This window comes from Indicator indicator, chromosome 12 (assembly GCF_027791375.1).
Source record: "Indicator indicator isolate 239-I01 chromosome 12, UM_Iind_1.1, whole genome shotgun sequence".
In the NCBI taxonomy this organism is placed as follows: Eukaryota; Metazoa; Chordata; class Aves; order Piciformes; family Indicatoridae; genus Indicator; species Indicator indicator.
The window spans coordinates 19,220,133-19,245,672 of NC_072021.1; positions in this window are offsets into that span (position 1 = coordinate 19,220,133).

Consider the following 25,540-nt stretch of genomic DNA (forward strand, 5'->3'; position numbering starts at 1 on the left):
TCAGCTCAACAGAATTGAAACATTAGTAGTTTTGTGTTTCTTAATTACCTGAGGTCCTGAGTGACCTACTGAAAAGCAAACCAACAAGAAATACTTAAAAGGCAAAAATCCCAAACCAGCAACATCTAAATCACTCTCCTGAGATTTGTCATTCCTTTCCAGATACCTTACCCAAGTGTTGGGATTAAGTATAAATTCTGCAAACAAAGACAGAATCATTTGTAACATTGATCTTTTCTGGTAACTGAGATGCCACATATGAAACACTGATGGAAATACCTTCATGTATTTCTCAATTAAATAAAAGTAGTGACTTTTGCCATCTTAAATTTGAAGTTGTCAGTCAAGTACATCTGGCAAGACAAAATGAGCCAAGGGAAATTTCCTGCTGATGCAAGTCATCTCTGTGCATTTCTTCTGAGTAAACTTGATCAGTAATGGCTGGATAATTCAGGCATAGCACTGACTTTTCTCTCTCACATATTACCAGTCACTGGCTGCTTTCCATAACGAGATGGTTATGGCCACAGAGAAACACTGTCTAACCTAGTCCAGAAGGAACTCAAGAAAACCACTGATATTCTACATAAAAGGAAAGTCAATCAAAATAATGTTTATTAAATTTTTGTTTACTTCTGCAAACTGAGTACTAAGTTAGATCTACATGGCAAAACATACCTCTACAGTCTAAATACCTGTTACGGAGGTAGTTGCCAGGGATTCCACTAAATTTGCTGGAGTGCTAGTTCAATATATCTAGCAAAGCTTTGAGTATGTGTCATCTAAAGTAGGTGCTATGCTTGGTCAAGCAATCTGTATACAAAATCTGTGGTCTATAGTTCTTCATGAAGTTGACTGCCTATCTGGGTCAACAGCAAATCTCCAGACATCTATATTGTGCTCAGTTCTGCTGCCTCAACAAAGGCATTTAGTGTTCTATGATATGCTGTAGCTGTCCCACTTGTTTTCTAAAATGCCCTAGCTTTCCAATAAGGCCTATCTTACATATAAGGCCTTTGCAAATAATTCTGATACTTTAATGTGTCAAAAGTGGCACTACAGATATATGCTTTGGAAATGACATCAGTCTTACAATCTCTGATTCAATCGCACTCATAAAATTTGAGTTTGACCCTGAATAAACCTTTAGTTTTGTCTGAATAAATAAAATAGTAAAGCCCTCCATATTCTGTTTCATTTGGCAGCAGTTTAAAAAAAAAATAAAAAAATATCCAGTCTTTGAGGATTTGAAATTTGGAAATTACAGTTGAAAATCTATTTAATTCTTTAAAGATTCACATGGATATGAGTGAGCTTGTGTGCATTTGTGTTCTGAATTTCTCCAGAAATAAACACGAGGGAAGGAGTGTGAGTGTTTGCTTGTCATTGTTTTTGGTATGGCTGGTGAACAATTACACTCTTGGCTGTAGTTGTTTTGAGTCTAAATTGCTCATCTCACTTAACTTTAGCCATCTGGGGCTGCATGTATATTGGTAAATAAAGCAGGACCACGGTGTGGGCTCAGGTTGCAGACTGCGCTTATCCTGAAACGATCATGTGCCAACTAACACTTTCTTGAACAATGCCCAGTTGGTTCAGAGGCTAGCACGCATCAGAGACAAATCCTAACAGGCCATTTGAACAATAATGCACTGGGTTTGGCTCTTTACATTCTACAAAGACATCTAATATTTGTTCCATCAGGGTGTGTACTCTGAAACACTACCATCTGCCATGCTCAAAGGTCTGTAACACACACTTTCATATTTCTGGTATGAGAACACCTCTATAAGAGGTTGATTATACTGTCATCACATTATTTATGATACTTAGAACTGGGGTAAAAAAGAGCAAAAACATATAAACACAAATTATGTTTCTTTATGACTCCAAAGGGGCAATCAGGGGGTCAAGAAGGATGCAGTGCCAGATACTGTGCCATATAGACATGACTTGTCAGTGAAAATTTGTCTTAGAGCTAGAGAACAATCCCTATTTAGAAACATATATAGAACGAGGAAGTTATTTACCCAGTCTCCTCATTAATCAGCTAATGAATGAGAAAAGATGAGCTTCTGAGAAGTCATACATATGGTACCCTATCAGAAGTATATCTCAGCATGAGACTATCATCTTGTAAAGCTGCCTCTTCGATGGGCCATAGTTCTCTCCCAATAGACATTGAATATTTAGATGGATAAAGTTAGCAGAGATGAGTTCTTCAGGCATGTTATTGGGTGGTTTCTAATTTTCGTTCTTACAATGAAAGCCTTTTGGCTATTTTCCCCTTTTCTGTAAGCTAATTTCCCCCCCCCCCCCCCCCCCCCCCCCCCAAATCTTGTTCTCTGCATGAATTATCTTTCTTTTAGCATCATTAGATCACAATACCCTCTAAGAAAAAAAATCAGCAAAAGTCATGTTTGTCATATAACCCCAACAATACATCATTTCCATGTTAAGTGGAATGAGATGTTCACATACTTGTCACCTGTGTGCTGAATCACCCTCAAGGCAGGTTTTTCTATCAATCACCAACATTAAAGTAAGTTCAACATTTTAAAGTATTAGCAATGCAACATTAGGCATGCAAATTAGTGATTTGAATAGGATTTGTAGGAAACTAAATGAAGCTTGTTTCTCCAGATGAAATTCACCTACTGATTAACACAAAACCTCTTCAGAGTTGAAGGGCAATGCAACTGCTTCATAAGCTTGGTTTACACATGGCTTACTTTCCTTCCAGATTGTGCCACCTCTGCCCCATGAGGGCAAGATTTCTTATTTCTTGTGTGATTGCACTGAATGTAACATAGTTATTCCATCAGAAGGTTCAGCCCTTTCTTTTTCAGCAGTTATCTCATGCCCTAGCTTCCAAGCCTTCACATAAGAACTACACCATTTGGCTCAAACTGAGCTGGGAAGATAAGGAGATTCTAGTCACGTGAAAAGAAGACAAGAGCCTACATGGTGTAAATGAAATGTCTTGTGAAATGAAACATCTTTTTTCCTCACTTTAAGCCTATGTGTGAGGATTGAAAGCATATCCATATTATTGAAATCAGGGGGAGTAATCTCATATCTAAGGTTTGACTTATGATAACAACTGAAAACATTACATTGTTCTTGCTGTGTGTATCAACTTCTCAGGGAGGTAAACCTGCCACTACCCATACACACACATACATATATCAAATGCAGATGAGATAGGAGGAATATTGAGTGCATATATCTGATGGCAGACACTGGTTTTTTGTCAGCGGTGGAATAAACAAGAGGCATGAGTGAATCATAAAAGCTGAAAGACAAAGTAATTGAAAGTCAAAAAAAAAAAAAAAAGACCATCTTGTGCTGCTTGAATCCAGAATAAATTGTGGGATGTGAAAGAAACTACCCTGATATAGTCCAGAGGATGACCTGCGAGATGGTTAACAGATTAACAGTTTGTCTATATTACATGTCTTGCATACCTTATTTGTTGCAAACAATGCTAACAAAAACTCTAGATGTCAGTTTACTATGCTCAAGGAGAGCATAGTAGAAATAAAAAAAAAACAAAACAACAACAAATAAACAAATAAATAAATAAATAAATAAACCCACAAAAAAACAAGTCAGTGTGGAGATTTTAATGTTTGCTTGTGGCATATCATAGAATTTTTCATAATCATCTTTTGTGGCTACTTTTGAACACAGAACACTGCAGTAACAGGATTCCCTTTCTGTAAAAGTCAATTCTCTTTCATCTTATGCTCAAATATTTGAACTATTTCTGGGGAAAATCCTTGCTTAGTGAATGAGATACTAACATTGTTGCTTAATGATACTCCTCAGCTGAGGAGACAAAATTCATATTTGGATGTACCACCTTAAGCAACTATGCAACATCTAAGAAACAATTCTTGAATTATGATATTTTAATCTATTCTAATATTCTCATGTATGTACCAGACTAGTTATATCTGTCATATATGTACACTTTGGAACTGTTTCCTCTTCAATTATAAGTATCTTTCTTTCCTGACAACAAGTTCCCAAGCTGGAGTTAAGCTATCATGGCATGTGCTCTGTTCATGCAGCAGTTGCCTTGAGTAGTACGTGCATAGTAATGAGAATGGTAGAAACATAGCTTAAAACAGGAGTCAGGCTTTGAATACAAGACTGCTGATAATGCTCTAAAAATATCCCCAAAATATTCAGCTGAATATATGAATATATTCATGATTATTTATAATCAACTTATTACATGTTTTTATATCACTAGGTCATTTTAACAGTTCTGCAGCTCTTTGTGACTATGTGCAGGGAAAAGGTGGATTGTGATTGCTTTCTACTTTCTGAGCTGCTGGGTATTAGATTCTTTTGTGAACTTCATAACCATACACATACATAATTGCAGAGATTTCTCCCATGATAACTGGGACTGAGAAACAGTTTGGAATTCCATTTTCTCCAAGAAAGTTTCTTTTAAAAGGGCATGTGATGATAGGATAATGGAGTAATGGCTTTAAACTGAAAAAGGGTAGGTTTAGGTTACATAAAAGGAAGAAATTCTTCACTGTTGGGGTTGGAACTAGACCTTTAAGGCCTCTTCCAAACCAAAATATTACATTTTGTAATACAAAAGCAATGAAATAACTGAAATAGTGATTTATTGGACATTTTGTTTCATCTAGTTTTCTGATTTTGTTTTGTTTTGTATTTTAACAATACGTTTAATTGCAATCGCTGTGTCTTTGAGTTCAATATAAATCAGTTCCTGTATCAAACACAGATAGAAATAAAAATGTCTAAAAATACAGGAGGAGACATTAACATTGGGCATTAAGCAAGACATTCTATCAGTGGGAATACAAGAGAGTATTGCCTGGCAGGCTTTTTCTATGGATAGAAGTTTTTTAATAAAAATGGAACCAATTTGTATACAGAATACTCTACTAGATCTCTCCTTATTTAGGCAGATGGACAGAAATCTACTTGTTTTCTATGATTTTCTAATGAGTTTAAGTACCACTTTAAAGAGTCAGCTATTTTCTATTCATGAGGTGATCAAATGCTTAATATTAGTCCAGTACAATAATACATTGAATCTGATTAAATAGATTTCATTAAGTTCAGCAATTTTCAGCAGCACAAGAGACTGGAATAAAAATCTTTAAATATGTCTGTTCAATGACCTCTTAATCACTTATAAAATGTCTAAGGTACTTCAAGAGTTTGCACTACATATTTGTTCAGGAAACAGAATTCAAACTGCTCTCATAATACAAGCCAACAGAAAAAGAGAATCCAGGAAAATAAAGAAAATTATTTTCTTACAAAATGTGTACACTTATACTGTATTTTATAGCTCTTTATGCCTTCAGTGGAACCTGTTTTGCTTCCCCAATAAATCTTACTGAAGGAATACTAAGACAGAGATACAAATAGGTACTGAATTCATAAAACTTATTCTAAGGGGAAGATGAGAAACCAAATAATCTCCATAAATAAAGAAAATGTGGTTAAAATAGTTATTAAATGTTTGTGGAGAAGAATAAAGATAACATCACCTAGCAGTACTGAAATATAAAGAATCAATTTAAGACAGAGATCAAAAATGCTCAGCAATGTTTTTGCATTTTTGTCAGTTAAAAATGAAAATATATGTTGAGCAAATACTTTCTATAACTTCTAGATATCTTTTCAACATATAAAATTAAAATGCTTTAGATAACTCTAACAGAGACCTAAAAACAATCTTCTGGATCACCAAAAATAGCCTCAATGCTATCACAGATAGCCATAATACCTAATCTTTCCACTGCATTGATAAATGTCCATTTTAAGATTCAAGAGAGCTTTTTATTTTTGTTTGTCCTGCTGGAAAGCTCTTTAGGCTCTCACAGCTGTGATAGTTAGAAAATTTCTAATTTCTATTCCAAATTTATTCATGACCAATAATAAGGAATCATCTCACATTTTATCGGTGAGATAATAAATGTAATTTCCTTGTAATAGGATAAAAATCAGTAGAACAGATTGTGAATCCCTGAAGAGTGAAAAACAAACAAACAAATATACCCCTCTCTTCAACCCTACCCCAAACCAGATAAAAAATAAATTTATAATCAAGGTATTAAAAAAAAAGTTAATTTCAACAATAATCTTCTTTTTTTTCCCCTCAAAGCCTAATTTCAAACAGCTTAACTTTAACAAAATGGGATATTTAACCTGTGTAGAAAGGATGTTGGTTTTAACACTAATAAGTCAACATACATTCTTCACAAGAAGACATTAAAATACCTGTAACCTGCTCCCAGTGAGTAACTTATCTGGTTACTTACTGCAAATACTTCAATCAAGTTTTCTTCTAATAAATTACACATCATACTGCTCATGATATGTGTACAACTAAGGAACTAGAAGTGCATGTAAGAAGAAAATTAAATTTGGGATGAAAATATATCTACAGCAAGAGGTAATCTGTTTTAAACCTTTCTTTCCAAAAGGTTTGCATTGGTTTATCTCATTATCTTTCTGTATAATTTATTCATCATACTAATCTTCAGGCAGAAAAAGAAAATGAAGAATGACAGTTGTGTATAACCCTGAATGCATCTTGTTGTCCACCTAATAATGAACTGACTTTGTAGAAGGAATTAATATTTTTGATCATTTTCCATATGGAAATTTGCAGGGCCATCCACATTGTTTCATTATTTGGACACTTTCGTGAATGTCATGAAATATTATCCATCACAGCTTTAGAATTTAATCTCAGAGATATTTACTCATTTGGTCAAAGCATGAGTTTTACCAAATGAGTCAGGAGGTACAGATTTATTCCTTACCATATATCAGCTTTTATAGTTTTAAATTGTGTGAAGAACATTTTTCTTTTGTTACACATAAATTTATCTTATTATTACCATATTTATTAAATGTCTTTTCTCACTGTGATTCCTTAGGGGGAAAAAAAGGGAAAAAAAAAGGATAACAGCAATTAGACTAATAGAAAATGAAAACATTTAGGTCCTAAATCAGACAGAAGACATTTGAGTCTTTGGTTTCAGATTATGCTGGATAGTGCAACAGTATCATAACAGGTGCTTTTGGTTTTAATTCCTGCTTCTGTTGAGAGCAGCAGCTGCCAGATGAAACCTTATTCAGGTGGGTGAATTTGTAAGACACTTAGGTAATGAACTACATCCTTATTTATTGTACATTATGCAAAAAGAGAAACAAAAAGTAAAAGGGTCTTTTATCAATCCCCTGTATGAAACATTTATTTGTGTTTCTGTCCCAATAAAATGCAAAGCACAGAGGGTTTGTGTACATGTTGGGTTTAGGAGACAGAAGGTGGCTGCAGCCTACGCTCAGATTTGGGATTAGGGTGATCACTTAGCCATATAGTCAAAGGATGGAAATTAATAATTACCACAAGTAAATTTATCATATAGCTGTAAGATGACTGTGCAAAACAGTTGTGCCATGATGATGATGTGGGCACATCCTCCTTCCACAACTTTTGGGGAAAAAAAAAAAAAAGCTTTTCTTGCATCTATTTTGCTGTCTCAAGCACAGTTTTTATTCAGGTGATAGAAATGAGGTATTGCTGGAAAATGCAGTTTCAAAAGGGCAAGTTAGTGCAACCAATGAACAGCAGGAGTCAGAGTCTGTGATGCTGAGCAGAACTGCACCTGCTGGCTGGTGTCTGGCTACTGCTGGCCCCTAATCTCATATAGGTCTATATATTGAGTCAAGAATGAACTGCTGTGACCCTCCATTTTCATCTTTGTATAAAACAGATGATATGAAACAGTAATTTCTCCACTGAGTCTATAATGTCTATTTAAAATAAAATTCATATTTAAAATGGTGGGGAAAAAATGAAATCCAGTCTTGATTCAAAGGCTTCAAGCTAGGAAAATCCTCTTTACCCTAGCATAATCTTCTTCCTTGTAAAAAGGAAGTGTCTTGCTTCTAGCCCGTGTAATTTCAGTTTCCAGCTCATCCACCCACCCATTTATTTCACTTTGCAAATGTTCACTTTGTTGTAGTCTGGTTTTGGGTAAAGTGCGGGGATCAGGCTTTGGAAGTATTTGCCCATAACTCACAGTTTCTAAATATCAGTGAAATCTCCCAGTTATTTTTAAGCCTTGTGATTGGCCATTTGTTTCATATGTGGACAGTAAATCAATCCCAGAATGATCTCACTACTATTTCTCTACTCCTGCTTGATGTTTTTCAGTTAATGTATTCCAAATTCAAGCCAGTTCCCCTTGCTGCAAAACCAATTTAAAATCTCTGTTCAGGTAGCTACTTCCATAATTTAGAAGTTATTTCTAATACTTCATTCCAAGATCTTGTTCATCAGTTTGCAAGTTTTCTGCAAGATGGTGTATGGCTTAACTCTTATTCCAAGCGATCTGTCTTGGTCTTACACATTTGTCAAACACTGTGCCACTGACAATTTTTACCAGAAATAACAGAATGTCGGTATTGGGTCTCCACAGAACTTTGCCTTTAACAATTGCTCCCTGAAACTGCTATACCTTTTAAACAGGTCCACCTTCACTATTACATTTCAATGCAGGTCATAAGCACAACATCTGTTTTACGTGGCAATAACAGGTTGTTCAAAACATCATAGTGAAGGAGCATGCAACACCAGGGAAAACTGGAGACAAGATACTAGCTGGGTTTGAGTGCAAGAGTTATACTGATGAATACCCTTGCAGCTATTACTCAGCAGTACATAGAAGACCACTCTAGTTGTACTCTGAAAAGCATTTGCTGTATTGACTTTCAACAGTATTTAGCTGAATCAAAAAAATAGGTATTTCAAAAATGCATGAATTTACCACAATGTGAACAGAGTTCTGAGCTTCTTTCACTCTTAATTCCTTCTGTGTTCTTCATGAGGCACAATGCTTGCAGAGTAAGTGATGGAAATAGAATTCTTCCTCAGGAAACTTAAAAGTCATCTGTCACTTTACAATGAAGATTGCCTTTGCACTAAGTTTTACTTCTCAGAAGTCAGTCTGTGTGAAGCAGGAAAATTAATGATCAGATTCTCCATTGTGATATTTTATCTGTAGAACTTTTTCTCCATATATTAAGTTTATGACAGATGATGAAGGCAAATTTCATGTTCATAAAATGCTGGCAAATCACTGAAAAGTGAAATCCCCTCTTCTTTTCCCCAACTGCCATGTGTCAGCTAAGCCATCTCAGTATTTTCCAACATTTTCTGCTTTCTGCTTTAATGTGATTAAGCTTGTGATACGTTGTCAGAGGGTTTAGCCAATGGCAGGATTACAAAATGCCAGACACATCACTGCTAGTTTCACTCAAGCTCTCTGTAAATATGCTTCTTTTTGAACTAATTACTCATGATCCACGAGAGGCAAACAAGATCCAATTGATTCTAGCAGCTCATGTGAAAGCTGAGAGGTTAGTAGTTCATCTAGTATTTGACACAAAAATCCAGCCAGCAATCAAGCAAACCTTTTTGCTCCAAGTTTGTAGCAGTGAAAACAAGAAGCACGTGTTCCCATGTTCCCATGCTTTTTGAGACATACCCATGAAGCCAACAAGTTAATTTCATGGACCATATGCATGACATGCATAATATTTTCCTGTCAAGATTATTCCTACCTTCTCCAACTAGTTTAATATACATGTGTATATCTATCTATACAGACTGAATCCTGCTCCTGGTTAACACTGGAGGGAAATCCTTCACACTGCGATGAAAGAAATGATAATTAATTCAAAACCAGGTGTCTTATTGATACAGCTTCATCAGTCCCCATTGCTTGTAAGAGGAAATGCAAGCTTCTCATGTTTTATTTCCATGGCCCTGCAGTATTTACAGGTGATTTCCACCAGTTCATGTAACATGAATCAGAATGATTTTTTTCTCTTTCTCACCCTGGGGTCTCTGATGAGGCAGATCAGGCAACATGTCAAAATGTTCTCAAATAATGAGTAGTTATTGGTATGAAATTACCTCATCCCACACACTCTTTGGCCATTACACATGATTAATGCAAAGCATATGACTGCTGGAAGACATGAAACTTCTGCCAAAATATTCTTTCATTTAGCTGGAATATAAACAAGCACAAAACAACAACAAAGACCCACAGTGCTTATTTGCATAATGAAGAGCTCTGTGTGGTGGAGATCAAAAAAGCATCTATTAAAAAAAAAAAACCAACAACAAAAACTAAAAACTACTGTGTTTCTTATCATTAATTACTCTAGCCTTAGCAAATTAAAAAGTAGTACAAAGTTAAATACTGCATGGCATTTATTTTATTTTTATTGCCTTCTTTTTATATATATTGCATCAAGAACGTGGAGCTTAGTCAGTGCAATCATCCAGCTGGCTTGGAGAATACCTATTGGGTAAGGATGCTACTGTTTATTTTTGTTTGTTTGTTGGATATACCTACCAAACTGGCTTTTGGGGAATGAAATTGTAAAACAAATAAACAAACAAACAAACCTCCCTACCAACAGAAAACCCAGTGCTTCTGCAAGGTTATGCAGTTACTTACAGTGCTGAATTTTTCTTAAGTGCCAGCTGTGCAAACTAGTAACATCTGAAACTGGGGCTGGGAGGATGAGATACACTAAAAGATAGGGACACAAGAAGTGGGGATGCAAATACAGCAACTGGAGGCATTCTCTTCCTCAAGGAGAAGCGGACTATCAGTATTTCTGAGCCACCCTGTGTGTCCCAAAAGGCAGCTAGCTGCATGAGTGCAGCTACAACATCTGTCAAGTCCTACATTTTGTTTATAGTCATCTTGTGTGCTCTTTAATTTTTTGAGTGGAACTAATTTCCCGAGATAAACACATTATTTTTATAGTTCCTCTGCCCAGCTCTCACTCCTCACACCCACTTGCTGTTACAGTCAGATTGGTGACCCACAAAACATGCTGGAAGCAAGGTGTGAGTAACATTAGAAAAACAGGAGACAGTACTGGATTTGAAGACAAGACAACAGCAGTGGTCTCTCACCAGTGTAAGACTCACACAAGGATGTTAAGGATTAATGGAAAAGAAGATGAGCTAGAACACAGCTGCGAGAGTGTTGCCCTGCTCTGCCTTTCCTCTAATGTTTCTAAGGCCATCTCCAAGTCTGCATCCTGGCCCTCTCTCCAGCTTTTCATATTTGCTTTTTCTTACCTAGTCAGGCTTGTCTAATATATTCAAATTTCAAAAATGATGCTTTTTCTAATAGTGATGCCTGCCTCTGGCATCTCTTAGGCTGTCAAATTTCCTTAAGTAAAGCTTGTATAAGTCTGTTTGCAATGGACAAACATGCTACAAATAGCAGACACAAAAATGTTCCATATTTCAAAAAAAAAGGAAAATAAAAAAAGGAAAGTTACATTACGGCTATAGAAGCAGACATTCTATGACTTCTTTAATATTAGGATGTCACTGCCTGTTATAAACCTCTCTTCCTGCACACTCTCCACTCTCACTATAAAAATCATGTCTATGACAGTCTTATAGATATGGTGTAGATAATGAGATCACCTCGGCCATAATGAGATCGAGAACATAAAGAAGAGAGATTGCAGATTTATTCATATTGAAACTTCTGAAATGATTGCAGATGTTGGACAAGAAGAATTCTTTTTATCATTTTTTAAATACTTCCTATCTAAAAAAAGAAACCACCTGGTTTTAGCTGTTACAATGACAATTTTACAGGTGAGCTACTTGTTCAGAGGGAAGGAAGGGGAGAGGTGATGAAAAAGGGGAAATAGTCTAGATAAAAATACTTGAAGATACCTTTTTTGTATAAAATTCACTGCATACTTTCTAATTACACATCCTCTCACTATTTTGCAAATTATTTCATACAATGCAACATTTCTGAAAAGAGTTCTGAGGGAAAATGACAGGTTTTTTTTCTGAACAGAGATTTTTACTGTCTGTTCCCTTGTTTTGTTTTGTTTCTTCCTTTGTTTGTTCTTTTGTTGTTATTGTTGTTACTTGTTTGCTTGTTTGTTTGTTTGTTTCTCATTGGGAAACAGGAGAATGAGACTCGTACCCTTTTGGGATAAAAAAAAAAAAAAGAAAAAGAATTCAGAGCATGGTTGTGAGGGAAAGGCTATTGGAGAGCAATGTTGGCTTAATTGTATTTTTAACAGAAATACACTTTTGAAAAAAGGTCTAAATAATAATTAACTAATATACTTTATTCTTTTCTTTAGCTGTGACCTAAGGATGATTTGCACATTACCATTATAGGCCAATACAATTATACTCTGTGGAAATGACTTCCAGTCCTAGTGATATTATGATACTGTTTTCCCCCTGGTGACCCCAGCTTGGCTGAGGGGCTCAGCTGTGTCCTGTATTGGGGCCATTGGAGCCAGCTGGGACTGCCTGGAACTGGTTGCATACGGCATGGGGCAGCCCTGGCCTTCTCCTCACAGAGGCTGCCCTTAACCTCCCTGCTGCCTGTGACTGGTACAATGATATTTCAATAAATGGCAAAATATTGACCTTCTTGGAGATTTAAATTAATAGGAAAAAGCTCATACTCACAGATTTTAATACATGGTAGTTTAACGTTGCACTTCACAATTTGTGAAACGTTAATTGTTAGTTTATGTGATGAAAGCTCATTTGCATACTCACAAAGGAACACAGAAAGACAACAGCAGGACACAGACCAGTAACACACTGTCCTGGCTTCTCCCAGATCCATCCCATCATTCATCAGCCCAACAAAGGTCCATCTGCACCAGCCTAAAGTAGTGCAAGGACACAGTAGCAGGTAGGAACACAATTAGGGACTCAAAGGAAGGGACACTGTATCTGCTCCACCTCCCTGCTGCTTCCTGTGATAGGTCTGGCACCTAACATTTAGTATTTAGCAAGTTACGAAATGCAACCCTAAGGTAACATGTGCTACAATCTGTGAAGCATCAGCAAAGATCAAACTGCAGTAGTCAGCATGTAGGTCATGTGTTTTGGGAGTCAGGGCTGATTTTAGGGGTGATACCAAGGTGGGGTTGGCTACAGGGACCAGGGAAGTCCCAGACAGTGCTACATAGGACCCAGCACTCCAGATGTGGCCTCCCCAGTTCTGAAGAAAGGGGAAAGATCAGCTCTGTCAACCTACTGGCAATACCTTGTCTAAAGTAGCAGACAATTCCATTTACTTTCTCTACAGCAAGGGCACACTGCTGGCTCCTGTTCAACTTGGTGTCTATCAGGACCTCAAAGTCCTTTCTTTTCTGCCAAGCTGCTTCTCACTGGGCAGCCTCCAGCACATACTGGTGCATATGCATGTCTGCATGCAGTCCTGATGTTATTTCTTGTGTTTACCTGGAAAGAAAAAACTTAGACTCCATGAAATTCAGTAATTAAGTTCATTTTTTTTTTCTGTTATCACTGAGGCCAGGATTACTCCCTTGTGCCTATACCATATAGTTTTTAATCAAACTTTGTGACAGCAAACATGAAATATGTGGTCTTGTTGGATTCAACAGGACTCCACATACCTATAGCAACACATAAATAGCAAGATTAGAGTAACAGTGTTTAAAGATAAAATATGATGCAGTGGAGATAACAAGAGGCTGAAAGAAGACAGTAAACACAGCAGCACGCCCCATTAGTGTCCCTCTTCCCATCAAGTTATCTGCCTGTTTAGAGCCCTGCATGCTATTTGGTCCAAAGGGATCAGAACATCAGTGTTAGGAATAAGGCACACATTGGGGAATGCTTTGAAATTGTTATTCTTGATTTAGGGAAGCAATTTGGGATTAAGTACTTCTCGAATGATCACATTCTGATACCCTTGCATGCAATTTTTACTCCAAGTGTGAAATCAGTCTCACTGATTTCCTTGGGCAGAGGAAACAATGAATGGAACTAAGTTGACTCCTTGGGTGTTAGTGAATTAAAGAAATGAAGTTCATAGCTGATTCTTTACAGATGCTCTAAATTCAGAAAACACTGATAGAAAGCAGTGGGGAGTTTCAAATACTTTGGCAATTAAAAAAAAAATAAAATCCCTTCTCCACAGAATTAATTTTGTAGCAATTCTTTTTAACAGTTTTGATTGCCCTCAAGAGATCTGGTCTGAAGCAAAGAAACCTAATTCTAATCACAGGAAACTTATGCTGATTAATTTTGACCTTGCACAAGATAACAGAAGATTATGTGTCTGAGCCTGTGACCCATGTAGGCAAGGCTCTGAAAATCCTTAGAGAGGATAGAAAACATTTTCTGAAACATAAGGAAAACAGGAAGAAAAAAAAAATAAGTAAAACCAAAACAAAATGTTGTGGAAAAAAAATCAGAAAAAGAATGTAGCCTTTTGAGTATGTATAATCAAGTAAATGTATTTGCTATTTCCATCATAGAGGAGTAAATATTTTTTTTTGTAACATATTTTAATTTTTATAGAAGAGTATCCACATCACTGCTGAATCACTGCAAATAACTAAATACTTCTGTCTTTTCCTTTTCTGTATTTTTTGATTGCAAAACCACCAAAGAGTCTGCAAAGCAATGAATATGTAGGTGTGACCTGTACCAGGGATAGCTAATTTCCATATACATAAAGAACTCAACTCTTCTAAAACACTTGATTGGAGGATGCATTAATATATCTACTTTACTCCCTCCTTTTTCTCTTCTCAAAGACTACCATCCCTGGAGTAGCTCACTCATCATTCTGCTTCCGAGGACCACTTTCCCATTTGTTGTGACTGCTGTACATTCACTGAATTGAGTATAACTTTGTATACTTTATATCAGCATTAATATTAATATTAGATTTGCTGTTTCCATAAATCTGTTCTCATTTCAATCTACAAATCTCTTCTCCTTTTCTCAATCCCACTTCTTGGCTCGGTCATTGGGTGAAAAAACAACTGTCTTAGTAAAAAAATAATAATAAAAAACTTAATAAAAAACTGTAGCCTTGAATATAGTTTAGATGTAAATGCCTGTGAACACCTTTTCCCAGCAGAGACCCACTCTGAGGACATGGACACTCATACTTAGTGAATGTTCTCCCCTTGCCATCTCATTCTTTTTAGGGTCTGACTTGATAACTCTGGAATATTTCCCCTTATTGTAATGGAGATCAGAAAGACCAGTGTACTGGGCTCCTCAGTGGTACTACTATGGTGGGGTGAAAAGACAGCTTCAATTTTTGTGTTAGATAAAAAATGCTGCTTCATCTTAGCAGTCAAATTTGAATAGTTCTTTTCTTGCTTCAGAGTACATTCAAGTGTTTATTTCAACATACAGCATTTACACCAGTAAGGAACAGAATGCCTCAGAACATGGTTAGGTGAAGGGAAAATATTTCTCTATAAATATTTCTCTGTAATATTTCTCTGTAAATATTTCTCTATAAATTAGTTGTTGGAAATAGTTTTCTCACAAATGGCAACTGACGTTTTAATCATTACCAAAAGAGTTTGCATTTATATTAGGAAGAAGAGGGGACAAGTCTCTATATTATTTTGAACCAAGAATATTAAATTAAGATTCTAAGGAGAGAAAAGTTTGGGAGTAGGGTTTTTTTAAGGCACTAGGTTTTTTTAGGCACTAGCTTCATCGCTGACTCAGAAACGTATTATCTGTGTTATATATCTCAGAGTGAATCTAATGGAAACCTAGGGTACAGAAAGTTGTTTACAGGTATACCACCCACTAGTCATAATGAGAGTGAAAGGTGTGGAGAGTGACATTCATGGGTGTGCAGGAAGAAGTGACAACAAGTAATTTTGAAGTGAATGTCAAACTGCCAAGCACTCATGGCAAATAACCGTTTGCAAGGATTCTGATGTCCATTACATACTGTCTTTCCAGGATGGAGGCCAGCATATATAGGGGCATGTAATGATCTGTGCAGGTTTTTTAAAAAGATTTCTGGTTCTGGTTTGGAGAGCAGAAAGGAAGAAAAGTGTTTAATGGATTTGGTCCTAGAAAAAGCACTCTGTCACAGATTACGATAGAAGGAAAATGCTGTCTACAGGGGATGGTTTGTCAAATAGTTCAGGTTTACATTCTCTCTTCAATTATATCAGTTAAGAAAATGACATAGCAAAACCTAAGTTCTCTTTGTGTTATTGCTAAGTAAAACCATTAACACCTGAAAATGAATAAGATAGATTTATATTAGATAAAACAGTTTTAAAATCATTTTATAAGTCCTTCAACAGCCTGCACAGCCTTTTGAGAACTGGCTGTTGCCTATTCCCATCATAGCCACTAATTAGACTTCTAGGCATGAACCAAGTCCCAGACTGCCCCTATGCCTCACATAAATAGCATTTTTATTATCTCTAATTCTAACCAAAAGTATGGGAAGAAATGTCATATTTCTCTTTAAAGAGGAAGACTGCATTCAATTTTTCCATTCCTGTTTTTTTACTCTTCCATGATTTTGTTTTTCAGACAAATTAGAGTATTCCTATCTTCCATACTGCTGACCTGGAGGACAATATAATAATAAGGAAGTAGAAGTGTAGAAAAATGCACCATCATCCATTGAAAATCTGAAAATTCTATGGTGAATTAATCATACCAATTCTTATCTCTCTTGTGTTTATGACATGCTCCAGGGATTTTTGTTCTATAAATGTAGCAGAAAATTTGCAATTTCCTCTTCCTTAGCAGTTATACCATGGCTGATTTGAACAAACTTTACAAGATACTGCTGGAAATAGCTACAAGGAGGGTGTTTACTTTTCTTTTTTCTCTGCCCACCCACCCCCCCCCCCCCCCAAAAAAAAAAAAAGAATAAGAATATACAGGGAAAAAAAAAAAGCCAGAATGTTAATTTTCTTTCTTTTGAAATTGTAATTAGTTGTTCTTGCCATCTTCCCTTTCAGTGCGAATACAAGTATTGCAGATTACTTTAGAGAGCCTTTTATCTGAAAAGAGTAACCTCACTCCAAAACTTGAGGAAAAGAGATGTAAAATAGCTTTGCACAGAGAAAATACTCTCAAGCAGCACAGGAAACTGTGTGCCAGGCAGAAGATTCGTAGATTCATGACTTCCTATTCCTCCATTTATAATTCTTAACCAACATAGACACACTCCATGTGGATGAAAATCCACCACGACGAGCTTAATCACTCAGCTTTGAAGATAGCCATTTTTCAGCTGTATTGCTTAGTTCTTTGGACCAGCAATGGAGTGGAAGAAGTGCAGCTGCCTCCTGCAGCCACTCCAGCCAAGGTTGCTTCTGCTTGACTACTGGAGCACAGGCTGAGGACTTGGGGATTTGGAAGCCTCTGCCCAGTATGAGGTACATGGCTGCTGCTTTCCCATTTGCAGATTCAAACAGTGATGAAGCAGTGCACACATCCAGGATACAAATGTACAGGCACAGAGGACACTGCCACAGCCAGTCACAGACTGCCACAGGCAAGGTACTCCTTTCCTACATGCAGAACCAAAATAAAACATAACCATAGACAGTCAAATACTCTTCCTCTGGCAGGGAAGGATAAAAGTTTAGTAGTGAAAGCGTGTCCCTGGATTACTGCTTTAGAAAATAGACAAGAGTCTCAAGTCAATTTTCCTATTAAATTATTTCCTGGCTCATCCATGTCTGCTCATCTTAATTATCTATGTTACTTTCACTTTCAATGTGAAGATTTGCCATCAAATCATTATCTTGTGACTTAGCATTTTGGAAGCTATTCATACTCTTCACATCATTACTTCCATCAGAGCTTAGAATGATTTATAAAATTTCTGAGCATGCTTTGCTTGGAACTTTAGAAGTTGTCTTGGACTAAAATTATGGGTTGACTAACCTCTGCAATTAAAATTTTCGTATAGGGGGCTTTGTTTGGGTCTTTTGTTTGTTTGTTTGGTTTTGTTATCAAAATGTCATTCTGCAGAGGCAGATGAAGTTTAACAAAATAAATGGCAACTTCTGGGACAAACTCCCACATTTATTTCAGTAACAGAAATGTGGTCATTAAGAGAAGGCAGATATTCAAACAAAAAATGAGCGGACAGTTACAGCACCTTAAATTTGTCAGTTTGATGACTGAGGTATAGCTGGCTACTACTTTTAAGCACTTCACATATAAGATACCTTTCTTTGAATCGAGAACCTTGTATCAGATAATCCCAATAATGTTTTACTTGACCAAAATCACAGTATTTAACCTCTCCTGAACTTTCCATTTATTACTGTTTGTCTCCTTCTTGATAGTAACTAGATTCCAACTAAATTGCTTCCCTGGAAGAAATACATTTTCAGGTCGTTTTGTTACACATAAATCCATAAATATAGGCAGGCTCACACCTGTCTTGGGGAGAACAGTATGTGAACAATTAGTACATTTAATTAGTTAATTAGATGAAACATAAAGGAAAGTGCAAATGACCTTGACGAAATACACTGTTAGTTAGTTCTCTGTCTTGAAATGTTTTTTAATACCTTGTCTACCTTTAGGTATCATATTGGCCTGTCACCTCTCTTGCATCCCTGTGGGTGGCTGTTACTCAGATCCTATGCTACCATCACCATCAGGAACTGACATATCAGTGTTTTTTCTGTTTTCCTGTCTTATCTTTTTATATGGCTAAAGGTTTCATGTTTATATACTTCAGGTATAAAGAATACCAAAATAATGTCTTAGTAGAGGGAAAGTAGTAAATGGAAACGATGTTTCTGAATGCACTGCCAATTCCCTGTTTGCAATAAGGGGGATTGACAAAGCGATGTGGGCTTGTGCTTTCATTCAAATACAACATTTTAGAAATTGAATTTCTGGATTTACATGCACACAGCTGAATGATAAAACTATCTCTGACTTCAAAGGATCAAAAATTGTACTACCTTTTTGTTCCTCTCCCTGTGTTTCTCTGCAATGAAGTCCCTGGGAGCACAGTCTTGGATGTAGCATTGCTCTCAATTCCTTCACTTTCTAACAATCTTATTTGGCTTGGCTGTTGCTGTTACTAGTTGTTGCTATAATATTGATTGTTTCTGTAACTGATTCTTGCCATACTACTGACTGATACTATATTTCTTATTGCTGATAGCTTGAGAGATATACATCGACTTTATTAATCATAAATACACTTGCTAGTAGCGATTTTCTGTGGTATTTGTGGTAATCTGCAATAAAGTAGATAAATTTAGAGAATAAATGCCTCCCTGTCCTTGTGTATTACGGAATCCTACAAAGCTATGATCATGATCTCTACACATCCATAAGCCAGGTAATTTTTCAGATCATGACAGCAGTATAACCTGTATATTTTTACCCACTAAGAACTTAATTCTTTTACTTTCATACTTCCAAATCACTTCAGTGCCACACTTGAAAGAGATTGAGTTATCTTATTCACTCCAGCCTGGGAAGAAGTGAGGCTGTGAAAGAATAAACATAAACTTCTGTTCTTTACAACCTAGTGACTCACAACAGAGAGTCATAGACTAAGAAGTACAGCAGGAATTCAGTTTCTTGACATCCTCCTCCAAATCTACAAAGCCTGACCAAGTTCTAAGTGCTAATTACATAGGTCATTTAATAACTCGTTATTTCACAGTCTTCCTGCTTAAGAAGACTCTATAAGAACACTTTCAGCAGAACTCAGAACTCTTCATAGCCTGAGATATCAATTTGAAATTGTCAGTTACCATCTTATGGACAAAGTTAGCAAATGGAAAGGGGTCAGAGGAGTTCTGTTCTTGGTGGTGATGGCAGTTTTGGGGGTTTAATAATTTTCTTTTTCATATAGATAATTAAAAAAGGTCTCCTGGATTTGGGATCTTGAATGCGCTCTTTTAGGAAATTCTATTCAACATCTGACTCACAAATGGTGATAACAGCTAAGCGCCATGGGACACCTAAATATGTACCCAAGCCTTTTCTTACACGTTGCTGCTTCAGCATGGGAGCTTCTAAGCTGCTTGTGTGTGTCAGTGTGAGCTGAAATTCTGCCCCCCCACCCCCGACAATAACCAGGCTAGCTCAGTCTGGAAGTGAATGAAAGCTGTATTTACAAGCAGAGTCTACAATCTATGATGAAATGCAATGAATATGTACAAATATACAAATTCACAACATTTACAAATATATACAATCAACAGAAAAGCACAACCAATCTCCCTTTGCTTCCTCCGAAAGGGGCCTCTCTCTCCCAGGAGTTTCCCCCCCAGACCTCCCTGGACAGAAAGCAGAGTTAGTTAAGCAGAAAGTTGTTAACTTAGCTGCCAAGGTCAGTACGTGTTATCTTCAGCCAGAAGAGAAGAAGAAGAAAACAGCAGCCAGACAGCCCAGCAACTGCCCTGAATACAGAATGCAGAATGTGCAGAGTGCCCCACTTTGTTTTGAGTAATAGTTCTTAAACATTTCTATCTATCCAATGGAAGTGTTTAGAACAATCAGTATTTTGCTTTCTTACACCCAATAGTGACTTATTCACACTCTTCCACTTTCTCTGTTTTGAACTTTGCAAGGAAAAATTAAAAAGACAGCTTCAAACCATCACATTGTGAAGGAACACTTCCATTTCCATACTGTGCAAACTGGCAAAAGCCAACACAGGATTTATTTTCCTTGCTGCAGCTGTAATGTTCAAGTGATTCAGAGTCTGCTACGCGATCTAAGCCACTCCTGCTGTGAAACAGGCATCTATATTCCACAGTTTGGAAAGTTTCTGACCAATAGATATTTCAAATTACAGGAAATTTGCATGCTCTTTAACAAAAATGACGGTTTGGTGAAGTCAGCTAGTAATTTTGAAATGGTCTTTTAACCTTATAAAAATGATTGGCCAAATTTTATGTACTGAAATATTCCTGTATGCTCAGTGAGTATAAGCACACAGATTTATATCCACAGATAAATGAGCCAAGTAGACACTGATAATCAGGATAATGATACCAATAATGCACACACCAGAGAACTCTAAATGCTCAGCTAGTGCTGGAACGATTCTGGTTCATAACAGCATGCTTTTAGAAGTTCCATTCTTTTAGCAGCTGAGGCATTTTTCTGCTAGCTAAATGCAAGATCATTCTAATAGATGATGAAGTCTTTTCAGTGAGCAGCAAACAGCCTCCAGGCAAACACCAATGATGCTACCAAGTGACTGTATCAGTCCAGACCAGGGTGTTGCTGATATCAGCTTATGCCTTTGAATCGTGCCTCTCAGATCATATCAGTGCAGGCACCAGGGCATTTAATTTTGCAGCAAGCTGCCATCAACACATTATGTTATAGTGAATTTCTGTTGCCATCTTCCAAACTCTGCCAGCCTCCATTACTGACTGAGTCTGTGCCATTGTTGGGTTGTGTAAGCATCAAACTGTGCACAGCAGCTTCTCTTGTTGTGAATGGTTCCTTACATTTCTACTGAGCAATGTCAACAACTCTGGCTTATCGTTTAATGCTACACTTGGACAAACTTTCCATTAGATGATTGCTACCAGATCAGCTTGTCACTAAAGAGAGAACAAAACAATGCAGTCTTTTAATAACTATTATTTTCTAAGGTAAATAATACCTAAAATAACAGCAAATCAACAAAAGAACTTTCAGACTGTAAAAGTTTGGTTTATTGCTTGTATTCTGCTATGTGTAATTCTCAAGGCCTTAGGGCGGCATTCATTAGCAATACATTGCAGTCAAGATTCACATTCAATTCTCACCTCACTGAACTTTTGGGAGGGGGATCTTTTATTTTTGTTATTAACCTACATCTGTAATTAATTTTATGGCTCAAAACTGCATTCATCAAATAGATGAAATGATGTACAGTCATGCAGGAAAGAAAGTTCTTGAATCAATACTGTCATCAAAGAACACGTCTATACATAAGATAGCATTCAGGAGCGTTTTTGGTGCTGCAGATGACATGTGAAGCCTGTTCTGGATCTGGGCAAATAAATACATTCTTTCTTATGCCTGCTGTTCTCATCTTATCCATGTACAAGAGAAAAGTGGACCAGAGGAATTGTGACCTTTCTTTTTTAAGGTTTTCAACCCAAATTACCCCAAGAAGTGATTTATGTGTTAAGTTTTGGGGTTTTGCTTTTGGTTGTTTCGTTGTTTTGTTTTCTTCACTAAGCTAAACTGTTACTATTAATAGAAGATAAGTAGTTGTTGGCAGTGCTCACTACACACACATTTACTTAGTTATCTGCTTGGAGGATACCTCAGCTGCAGTCTCATCAATCACAGCTGCAACTTGACAATAGCAATTGCCTCCTCGGAAGCAGAGTTGTGCTCACTTGGCAATGTCTACTAGGTCATCTTTTACAAAGCGTCCTACAAAGGTCCTTGTTTCAGCATTTGTCTATGCAACCCCATAGTCTTTATCCACACCTGCCCTGCTTTCCCTTTGCTTTTGTCTGAGTTCTATAACCCAGATGTGATCCTAGGGCTGCCTGTGGCTTTGTACAGATTGAGTAGACTCTTGGTGTGCTGATTTCATCAATTCTTGCAGGTTAAACAGAACTGTTAATCACAGATACTGACAGTCCTTGGAAAACTTTCAAACACCATCTTCTTGGCATGTTCATTTTCTCTCTTCTGCCAGGTGTTTGCTAGCTAGCTACTTCTACACCTAAAATTATGTATGTCCATAGAGCCTACTTGCAAAATATCATACAAAGTCTTTCTGATATTACTATTTCACAGATGAAATCAAGATCTAAAGTAAAAAATGTAAAAGGTTGTTGAGCAAATCGAGTATCAGCATTACTGTGTTGCCATATAAATACTGTGTTTTCACCTCAGTCTTACTCTCATCTCAAAAACACATCTCAAAGAAAGAGGGGCATAAGGAGTTAAGAAAATTTATGATTGTTTCAGATTCACTGTTGGTGCTTAATCCCTTACATGTACAGAATCACAATAACCTGCTGTGATACAATAACCAAAGGACACTCCCTGTTATGTAAAGGACATTCAACTGTTCTCTTCTAGTTGCTCCGTCCTTGTAAGGTGATGTGGTACAGATCTATGCAAGTACTTTGGGAAAATATTCAAATTGTAAAGGAGATTTTGACCCTGGCTTTAAAAAAAGGCTGGAATTTGTGGATGCTATTACACTCAGTCTGAAACTCATGGCATTTCAGCCCAGGCTTTTGTTGAAAGACCCATCATTAATTATAGTTATAGAATACATTGTGTGCTTTTCCCTCTTGAATACAGGACTGCATAGAGTGGGTCACTATATATCCGTGTGAAATAATGTGTATTTTCATACCTGTAAGTTCAAACATATGTTGATCTCTGGTTTGCATGGTTCTCTATGTCTATTTTAGAAATATTTCCTAGTTGTGATGTACTTGTTAAATTAAACAAAGCCAGCAGTCAGCTTATTTGTGGAATGCAAAGACTTCAGTAGGACAGTTCCTTTCGTGTCTAGTCTCAAAAATCATTCAATTTAGAAAAAAATAAATAATATCCATTGAATTGCATTGTGGGAAAGATTACAGAGTTACTGAACATGTTTTCATTTCTTTGAGCTCAGTAGTCAACATTTTCAAGCTGAAAGATCTCTGGTTTATAAACAATTTATGCTGAAAAGATAACCCCAAACTTTAAATTTAATTCAGTGCTGTTGGTAATGACAGAATTCCCACACTAGCTTGAAAGAGATCAGCTGGGATTTATGTCAACTCTCTAAATATTGAAAATAAAGTAAAGTTTAAATGGATTCTCCATCCTTGCTTGAACCTTTGTAATATGCACACTGTCCTATAAGAATATAAAAATACTGAAAAAAATATTTAGTGATTACAACACCAAACGTGGTTTTAGAATTCACATGATAAGTAAAACTTTTGGATGGAGATCCCTGTCATTACTGTAGGGAATTAATTTGGAAGAAAGTCTATCAAATGAATTAGAAAAAATGAAGCACTCACATTCAAATGCATGATACTCATCTTTTTCTATTCCTATGTGACATAATTTCATTACTCATTCTACTACAGCGTTCTCTCTGTTCACGTTAGAAAGAACTATCTAACATTGATCAGTTAGCAGCTGCAGATAAACAATCTGCTTCTGGGCCTCATAACTTTCCCCAGAGAAAGTAGTTTACATCAACTTTTATTCACTTTATTCACCAGTAAATATTTAGTGTAGAGACAACCATCTCATGAGGTATGTTTCTCTACTCTGATCACAAGGAGCTTAAGATGACCTACTCTGCTGGATTTGGCTGTGGCAGTTAATTTTCTTCATAGTTAGCATGGGGATGTGTTTTGGGTTTGTGCTGAACACAGTGTTGATAGATGTAGAGATGTTTTCATTGTTGCTAAGTTGCTTTTATCTTAAAGGCAAGGGTTTTTCAGTTTTCCGTGCTCTGCCAGCAAGGAGTTGCAGAAGATGCTTGGAGGGACCACAGCCAGGACAGCTGACCAAAACAGGTGTGATGGTTTGAAACTGTCTTTTTAATTTTTCCTTGCAAAGTTCAGAACAGAGAAAGTGAAAGAATGTAAATAAGTCACTATTGGGTGTGAGAAAGCAAAATAACGATTGTTCTAAACACTTCCATTGGATAGATAGAAATGTTTAAGAACTATTACCCAAAACAAAGTAGGCATTCGGCACATTCTGCGTTCGGCAGTGGGGGCAGTTGCTGGGCTGTCTGGCTGCTGTTTCTCCTTCTCTTCTGGCTGAAGATAACACACTGACCTTGGCAGCTAAGTTAACAATTTTCTGCTTAACTAACTCTGCTTCTCTGTCCAGGGGGGTCTGGGGGGGAAGCTCCTGGGAGAGGGAGGCCCCTTTGGGAGGGTCCCCTTGGGGGGAAGCAAAGGGAGATCGATTGTGCTTTTTCTGTTGATTGTATATATTTGTGAATGTTGTGAATTTTGTATATTTGTACATATTCATTGCATTTCACTGTAGATTTTAGACTCTGCTTGTAAATACAGCTTTTCATTTGCTTCCAGACTGAGCTAGCCTGGTTATTGTCAGTGGGGGGGGAATTTCAGCTCACACCGACACACTTTTTATTTTTGGCGCTCCAACTCGGGGCTCGATTGCTTGTGATTTATTTCTGCTCAGATTAGGAAGCAAAATGAAGCTGTTTTGGATTCTGAGTCATTCTATTTCATCTATTATCAGTGTGATTGTTTACAGATGGGCCATTTCTTGCATGATAGACAAGATTGTGAGATATGTGGCATATAAGTCATTTCTTTGGGTTAAGAACAAGTTACTGAATGTTGGTGAATTCTGTTGTGGTCTTATTGGGCTAAGAAGCTATGGTAACTCAACTATGGATCTGCTAGCAGACACATATGAGTTTGTTACTCCTCTTACAACTACAGAGGGTCTTTGGAACCAGTGGTACCCTAGATATCTTGTGCTTGCCTTAATTTTGTTGCTTCTTGGAATAATCATATGGCTACTGATAGCACTGTATCAAGAAAGACATAAGGCTACTTGCTCTTCCAACTCTGCTGTGAATGTGAAAACCAAGCCAGTAAATTTGGTGGCCACTGTAACCAGAAAACGTAAAGGAGATGCAGATGCTGCAGGAGATGGTGCAGATGGAGA